We start from the raw sequence: 9,438 nt of genomic DNA, 5'->3' as shown, positions 1-9,438 counted from the left end.
GTCACGAGCCAAAAGTGAGCCGCAATAGGAATTTCGATGGGTCGCAGAGGCATAGAATATCCCTGTTACGTTCAGTGTGTTTAATTTACTTTGATTTCATTCATTCATTCATTGCCAGACGCCATGTATCCCAGACGGGGTGGCCAAGGGTTTAGAGTTAATTGTTTTACAGGGAAGGGCACTAATCCTCCATCAACCCCACTTTACACGTAGGGATGCCAACAGCATCTGGTGTTCCCAGGCGGTCACCCATCCAAGTACTAACCAGACCCAACGTTGCTTAACTTCGCTGATCGGACGGGAAGCGGTGTACTCAACGTGGTATCGCTGAAAAAAAAAAAAAAAAATCGCCTCCATGTCGCCCTGTCCCCCGCCATTTCATTGCCCTGCTCCCAGCTCACACTCCTCTCTTTCTCATATACTTCTCCATTCCATGCCTCCATCTCATCCTTGACCTCCCCCTCCCTCTCCCCCCTCTACCTCACTCACAGACACTCTCCTCGTCAGTCTCTCACTCTCCTAAAAGGCTGTAATAACACATTTCTGCAAAAATAGAAAGTGTTCTGGATTTATTGTTTGTTACTTACCAATTTTCATACACTGAATTCAGATATTATGCTGAAATTTTAGCATCCCGCACAGTTTGACTAGAAAATTAGATCTGAAATCAAAGGGCTCAGAAAAAAATTAAGCTGACCAGATTCTGTCGTAAGTCGCACAAGGTAGCATAACCATTCTTGCTCATTATTTTAGAGACGTAAGTGTGAATCTGGTACCATTATTTGACTTAAAACGGGACTGAATATGAATATCAAACCGTGAGAAAGAGGTTTGGAAGGAGAAACAAAGTAGTGTAACAGTTTACAGCTTTCCTTAGTACTGTTCGGACGGTACATTGCAAACATGTGATTAGCTCTAGTGCTGTCCTAAAGTTCATTATACAAGTTTACTTTTTGTAGAGTTCATTGTACTTTGTTATTTGTTTCAGAGTCAGTTTATCTGACGATGGCTGCATGTGGCTGTATTAACTGTTCCGACAGTTTCTCATACATCTGTGGAGAATTTTTCATAAAGAAACAATAAGGAAATATTATAGACTTTACTAAAATAAAAAGCATACTATGCATACTTTGGCGAGACCAGGACAAATCATGGACTCCGCACAAAGTCTCTTCCATATGTGTTGAAGACCTAAGGTAATGTACAAACGGAACTAGAATGTGTTTTAGCTTTGGTGTTCCAGTGATCTACAGTAGGAGTCGAAGAATCACAGTGGTGACCACTACTTTCGTACATGTAAAGTTTAAGGGTAAAAACTTTAAATATAAAAGAAATTCTTCATCCAAACCCCCCCTCATCTTTATGACCAATTGCTCATGGACTAGATATACCCATCCTGTCCCAATATCGCAACCTGGCAACTCTGAAAACATACTGTGCACTGTATACTAGCTCTGATAAAGAAAGCAGTGGCAATAGTGATGACGTAAACTTAGTGTGAAAGCGTTAACAAAGCCTCAAATTTGTTTTCAGCATAAACTAAATCATCTGGTGAGAGACTTAACTCTTGCTAAGGAATCTACTAAGGTTTCAGGTTCCAGACTTAAATCCAAATACTGTATTTATTTTCGCCAGGCACATCATTGTCCTGGTGCTGGAACAGAAAAAAAAAAAACTCAATTTTTTTCAAATAAGACGATTTAGTTTATTGCAGCGATATTGCTGGATTAGGCTAATAGAAAAGTTTGGTGTCATTTACCATGTTGATTAGTGGAAACAATTCATTGATTCTTCAGAAAACAAGTCTTAAGCCAGTTCTTTTACACAATGGTAACATGTATGTTTCTGTTGCTGTACCTCATTCAGTGCACCTCAAGGAAAGTTATGAAAACATACTGATGGTTTTAAATAGAACTTATCACAAAGATCACAGTTAGATGATTTATGAAGACTAAAGGATACTTTGTTTGCTTCTTCAAAAAGAGGTGGGCAACACAAAATTTCCGTATTTCTTGTGTGAATGGAGTAGTAGGGCAAGGAATCTTCACTGGTCTCAGAAACAATGGCCAAGTAGGCGACAACGTTCGTCAGGCAAAAATAATGTTGTAAGATAATATTTTATTGATCCCAAAGAATGGTTGTTTTGTCTCCTCTTCATATAAAACTTGACCTAATGAAACAATTTGTTAAAGCTTTGTCATCAGGCGGAAATGGTGCAAGAGATTTCCAAGACTGTCAGATGCTATTCTCAGAGACGGTCTGTTTGTTGTCCTGATATAAGGAAACTTGCCAGGGATGTAAATGTTGAAAATTCTCTTCTTGCCACTGAAAAAAGTAGCATAGTTTGTCTTGATGGATAACAATGAAAACTTTTTAGGCAACTATATGGATCCAAACCACAAGGACAATGTGAGAAGGATGCTGGAAATATCAAGGCCCTAGGATGTAGCATGAGCCTTAAAGCGCATTTCCTGAATGCTCATTTGAATTAATTTCTGGAAAATTTGGGCACTTAGAGTGAAGAAAAAGGTGAAAAATTGCATTATGATACAAAGACAATGGAGATAAGATACCATGGAAAATGGAATATCAACAGATGAACAACTTCTGCTGGATATTGCATCACCAAAATCCACTAGAACATGATAAACGGAGGAGGTGTGGGCACAGTTTTGAAAAAAAAAAAAAAAAAAAGAATGAAGGTGTCCATAATCAGTTACTGGTATGGATTTTGTTTACATTTATTGAATATTTACATTCATTTATGCATTTTCAATATTGGATTATTCTCTTCCTATATTTCAGATCATATATACCTTTGAGTTATATTCACCATGATTTTATGAAAACTTTACGAGGCGGAGGACAACTGGGGTTAAATCTGGAATTAATAACTCAAAAATATACCAATTAAGGAAAAAGCCCTCAAACAAATTTCGACATGTGACATTTTGCAGACGTGGTATTTTTATTATTACACATTTGACATACTGATAACAATGGCAATGGACTGTATACCAGGTTACTTAGGGTCTTTTCAAGCGGAACGTTATTACAGTTGTCATCTCTGAGTTGGGCAGAACAAATCTTTTCGAGAGTAATGCCCCCTGCGCTTTTCTCCCTTACTCAGTTCCCCACTCTTCACAGTCTCGCAAATACACATGACAATACTAACAGACTTTCAGAAATGCATACACTTTTCACAGAGAAATCTAATATTTCTAAAATTTAGCCTAAATTCGCTTGATGCCTGCGAGCGTCAGATATCCAATTACCAATGTAAGTGCTTTGAGTGCATGTCTGATGTTATAATAATTGATATTTTGGTGTAGGTCTGACTGAAAGTGACATATGCAAGTATCATAATGGCTTAGCAAAGAACATGAATCTCTAATAACAGTAAGGTACTGGGTCTTAGAGAGAGAGAGAGAGAGAGAGAGAGAGAGAGAGAGAGAGAGAGAGAGAGTGTGTGAGGGAAAGAGAAAGAAAGAAAGAAAGATTTGGATACGGGTGGGGGTCGCGTGCCTCCACGAACAGATTTAGTGGGCTGCAGGGCAACATGTAGGACAATCACTGTTCTACATAGCTGGGGGCCTGGGCAATACAAAGGAGAGAACATGGTGTTTGGATTTATATTTATTTATTTATTTTCTTTTTGTACTTATCCACAGACTGGTTAATTTAGATAAATAGCAAAATATATCTATGTATATACCTAGGCTGCTTCCACCAAGGAAAGGGAGGTAGCCGAGACAGGACGACACACTCCCCATTTACTCATCCATTGAAATATATTCATTCGCATCTTAGCCCCAAGGGGAGAACGGACAGATCCTCACCGCACCACACTGCACAAGGGTCAACTGCGCAATGCAATCAGTGACATCCGCAGCAGGGCCCGACATCAGAGCTGGTTTACCCCTGCCACATCATAACAGACCCATCCCCTTACCCGCACCTGACCTGACTAGCTGATCAGACCAAATGCGGGAGAATATCCCCTCAGGGCTGCGTCATCACTTATTCATTCACAATTCTCTCCATTTATTTCTGTCAAATGTAACCTAACTTATGAATGAACTAGATGAATAATAATGGCCATATTTTGATGGTAATTTCCCTTACCTAACTTTTTTTTTCTTCTAAATATTACCAATGTTCTGTACATATTCCTCTGTTACGACGCAGAAAATTACTTTCTTAAGTGGAAACCTGTGTGAAAGTAATTGGAGTAAAGTTTTGTGGAAGAAAAGGCATGTCTATCGAAAGAGAGGCGTGGTAGAAAAGACTTATGCTATCAATACACTGTAACTCGATAAGATTTATGCTATCAATACACTGTAACTCGATATGAACGTCATGTCCTTGTCACAACTAGAGTGGTGTAATAAGGTATTGTGTCTGGCTGCATAGCTGCATAGTATGGGGTCCGTAAGAGGTGCCAAATAGGACTAATTTCCCACAGAATCATCGTACATTTTTCCAGGGCGATAACTAGATCGATGTCATTAGAAATTTATTGCTAGGGTATTCTTTGGCATCGATTGACGACTACAGCAGTGAAGGGGACGACAGAATCATTTTGCTGAACCTGAAGAAGTTATTAAAGAAATTTCTAAATCCATACTGTAATACCCCTCCATTTATATTAATAATTGTGTGGTGGTAGCAAGAATATGAGAAAAAAGATATCACGTTCATATGCATAAAACTTTAAACTGAGAAGGTGAAGCATCATCCTATTTTTGGCATTAACTTCTGAAGCCCAAGACTACGAAAAGACATGTCTAGCCTTTACTACATCGTTGCTGATGGCTTCGTATAATGTGGAATGCAGGCTGAGCAAATATGATGGCCTTACTACAGGTGCTCCAAAAGTCTATCTGTTTGTATGCAAATGCTTTAATCTTGGAATGGGTGGTCACACACAATCAGCTCCATGCTACCTTGTCCTCTGTCATAAGTCTGCGCTCCCTCCAGCCTACATCGCCTTCAACTCATTTACATCTCCACCTCATCCCTCCATCAAAAAATTGGTGTCCCATTCCCTTTCTCCCCATTTACCTTACTCACGTTCTCTTCCAGTTTATCTTTTCTTCTCCATTCTCTCAACATGGCCAAACCATCTGATGGTACTTCTTTTTCCAGCACATTCTCATCACCATAACGCAACATAACTCTCCCTCAGGTTTGTGTACAGTCATAAAAAAAGCTATCGTTACCCCCAGGAATGTTCGATACGAAACAAACGTTAACTGGGCTATGTGGGAGGGTCCTGGCTGTTAGCCCCTCCCCTATCTAGTGTTGCCATATCACAGTCCCATTACAATAGTTGGAATAATGAGCAAGAATGAGCCATATGGCAGGGAAATATAGAGTACGTGTTTGCGTTACCCTGAGCTCCCCACCGGGGATTAATAAACTCGGCATTGACTGCTTTTTAAATGATAGTATAGCAGGGGTGCAAGAGTTCATTTGTTTGCTTCAGATAGGTGGTTCAGTGCTTCAGATGGATGCTTCAGTTAGTGGCATCCATGCGTCGATGTCTAGAGGCTGTTTTGGAAGCAGGGGGTGGGTATACAAAATATTAAAGCAATGAGACTGAACATATATTATTATTTTCCTTCTACTCGACATTTAATATATGTAGAAAGCAATACATATCATTATTACATTGAAATTTACTAACTTGGACTTGTATCGGCTGAATTACTATCATACGTCTGGCATGGGTGCACATATTCATTGCCCGTCTCCATGTGTGTTGCCGACTCTACACCATTCTGTTATATTATTATTTAATGATTTCGGTGCCAGATAATAAAACGTACTGTCTCTATGCACAGAGGCCAAATGTTATTACCTCTAGCACAAATTCTAATATCTGTCTCACATAACCGACATTGACGGTTTACGGTACAAACCTTCCTGTCCCGCCATTCCACAGCACATCGTCGTTGTGTCGTAGTGCATAGCTCTGAAGGGTAACGATAGTTTGTCTAATGACTGTACTTCCCCGCGTTACTCCATACCTGTTCCCCCCAGATAGCTAACTAATTTCTATTCCTCTCACTCTTTACTTTATCATCTCAACAGAATTCAGGCTTCACTACCATGAATGAAAGTGAGTATTGTTACGGAACAGAGAAAGATAACGTACACTTTCAGTGAGAATGCTAAAAATCACTACTGTCCCGTAAAGTTCCAGGTTCAAAACAAAAGAGTTAGGTAAAATTACAAGTTAAAGTTTAATGCTCAAACTAACAACAAAACATTCAGGACTCATAAGGACAATGCAATGGCAAACAAACAGGTTAAATATATGGTTAACTGCAATAGCCTCTATTAACACGAAATTAGCAAGAGTAAATTTTATCCAAGTCAGCCCTGATAAAATGAGATACCAGACAATACTCAGTGAATGCCAGATAAATAATTACAGATACAAACTATTATCAAAAATGACTGACAAAGAACCCTACATAAATTACAAACTTCACTAGGCCTACAAATTAAACTTATGCTATACAGTACAAGAAAAAATGCAACAACAGTTATACTCAAATTACACACAGCTGCTAGATGGTTGGAGATTTCTTGAGCACACACAATAATAATAATATCTGTACACGGGAGGACAGAGATGTGAACAAAATGAGGAGCAGATCTAAGTGGCAATGATGCAGAGACTGAGCTCATTATATAGGGGCCAGGAGAGCTTGATACAACTTGTAATGAGGACGCGCAAATGAAGCCATGGGGACAAAGAGATGACAATCCCGCAAAGTATAACAGAGATGTCGACTTACTCTACTATAACGGTAGAAGGGGGGGACTGAGGCAGAACACGCTCGTGATCAAACATGCAGCAACTGTGCGTTAAAATTACACAAAGGATGATGAAATCATAGGCTATGTAACACCTCCCCACAAAGAAAAAGAAATTTACAAAGGAAATTTCTTATTACTCTAAACAATCTGTCTAAAGTCTGGATAAGCAATCTGCAATAACATTTTCTTTCCCCTTGACATGTTGTATGTCTAATGAATACTCCTGAAGAAGTAGACTCCATCTTGTCAATCTCTGATTTTTATCTTTAAACTTACTAAGGAATTTCAGTGGGTTATGATCGGTATAAATGACTATGGGGTCAAAACCAGAACACAAATAAAATGAAAAATGCTGTAAACCCAAAATCAAGGCCAAAAGCTCTTTCTCAATAGTTGAGTAGTTCTTTTGAGGTGAAGTGAACTTCTTACTGTAATAAGATACAGGATGTTCAATACCCTGATCATCCTCTTGCAGCAAAACAGCCCCAGCTCCTGTATCACTTGCATCAACAGCCATCTTAAAAGGCTTAGCAAAATTTGGAGTAGCGAGCACTGGCTGACTTAATAGAATAGCTTTAAGTTTGTTGAAAGAGGATTCACAGTTATCGGTCCAGACAAATTCAACTCCCTTTTTCAGTAGGTCTGTAAGTGGTGATACAAGAATAGAAAAGTTAAGAACAAATCTCCTGTAATAACCTACCATTCCCAAACATCTTTGTAGCTCTTTCCTACTTTTAGGTCTGGGAAGATCACTTATAACCTGAACCTTAGCTCCTGGTGGTGCAACATGTCCATCACCAATTACATACCCAAGGTACTGAACTTTAGCATGACCAAACTCACACTTTGATAAATTAGCTACAAGATTAGCATGAACTAAACGGTCAAGAAATTTACTGACATGGCATAGGTGATCTTTCCAGTTGTCACTGAAGATTAATACATCATCAATATAAACAACACACCCTGCCAAACCCTCTGTTACAACATTCATGAGCTTCTGAAATGTGGCTGGTGCATTCTTCATACCATACGGCATTACTGAACATGCAAAAGCCTTTCCTAGTGTTACAAAACATGAGATCTCCCTAGCACGTTCAGTCATAGGTACTTGCCAGTATCCCTTTAACAAATCAAACTTACTTATGTACCTAGCCTTTCCGATCTTGTCTATGCAATCTTCCACACGAGGGAGAGGGTAAGTGTCTGTTTTGGTTATCTGATTAACACGTCTGTAGTCGATGCAAAGCCTCTGTGACCCACCTGGCTTAGGGACTAGAGTGACAGGAGAACTCCACTCGCTCTGACAGGGCTCAATCATCTTGTGGTCCAACAGGTAGCCAAGCTCCTTCTGGATGAGAGGAACTTTCACTGGGTTCACACGGTAAGGAGGCAATTTAATTGGCTTTGCGTCTCCAACATCGACATCATGCATCAACACAGTGGTTCTTCCTGGAGTGGCACGGAACACTTGCGGGTACTCCTGCAGTAATGCCGAAAACTCCTGCCTTTCCTTGGGTGGTAGATGAGAAAGCTTAGTCTGGAGATCATTCATGATATCAGGATTCTTCCCCAAACTATCACTCAGGCTCATACTGCATGGGAGAGCTTCACTTGCAGACTCGGGTGGAACAGCTACAGTGCAGACTGGATTATTTTCATCCCGCTTGTGATATAACTTTAGCATGTTGATGTGACATAGTTGCTTGCTCTTTCTACGATCTGGTGTGGCGATGACATAGCTGACATCACTGAGTTTCTTCTCCACGAAATAAGGACCACTAAACTTGGCTTGAAGAGGTTGCCCATGAACTGGTAGCAGAATCAAAACCTGATCTCCTGGCTGAAAGTGGCGTAACCTGGACTTCTTATCATACCAAGTCTTCATCTTCTCCTGAGCAGCTCCTAAATTCTCTCTCGCCAGCTGTAAAGCAGTGGACAGCCGTTCTTTGAAATTCATCACATACTCCAACAGGTTGACGTCATCTTCCTCCGACAGCCAGCATTCCTTGAGTAGCTTAAGGGGTCCTCTTACTTCATGGCCAAACAGTAGTTCAAAAGGTGAGAAGCCCAGTGATTCATTTGGAGATTCTCTTGCAGCAAACACAACGAATGGAAGACCTTTATCCCAGTCTTTCTGATGTTCCAAACAGTATTTCTTGAGCATCGATTTGAGTGTTTGATGATATCTCTCCAACGCTCCTTGGGTCTGGGGATGGTAAGCTGAAGACGTGAGCTGGGTGATGCCCAACTCTTTCAGAGACTGCTTGAAAACATTTGACATGAAATTACTTCCCCGGTCTGACTGTACCTCCTTAGGCAGACCAAACTTTGTGAAGAACCCCAGCATTTCCTTAACCACGTTCTTTGCTGAGATGTTTCTAAGTGGAATGGCTTCAGGATAACGAGTAGCCATATCAATCATGGTCAACACATAAGAAAATCCTGAAGAAGTCTTAGGAAGAGGGCCCACAATATCCACCAACACACGGGTGAAAGGCGCCTCAAAAGGAGGAATGGGAACTAGAGGTGCAACCTTTTCAGTCTGATTACACTTCCCTACAACTTGACAGGTGTGACAAGACTTACAATACCAGGAAACATCCC

General features: G+C 40.2%; 1 non-coding gene across 1 annotated transcript; it reads right to left on the bottom strand.

The window, feature by feature from the left end:
- Window positions 1-216: 216 nt before the first annotated feature.
- On the bottom strand, window positions 217-335 carry LOC145408137 (5S ribosomal RNA). The gene has a single exon (XR_013898883.1). It is a non-coding gene; the product is annotated as a 5S ribosomal RNA (ribosomal RNA).
- Window positions 336-9,438: the final 9,103 nt, after the last annotated feature.

The sequence above is a fragment of the Coenobita brevimanus genome, chromosome 75, assembly GCF_032717465.1.
Source record: "Coenobita brevimanus isolate Jiangsu-jjx chromosome 75, ASM3271746v2, whole genome shotgun sequence".
NCBI lineage: Eukaryota > Metazoa > Arthropoda > Malacostraca > Decapoda > Coenobitidae > Coenobita > Coenobita brevimanus.
Note: the sequence above shows the minus strand (reverse complement) of the source record. Positions and strands in the feature narration are given on the sequence as shown.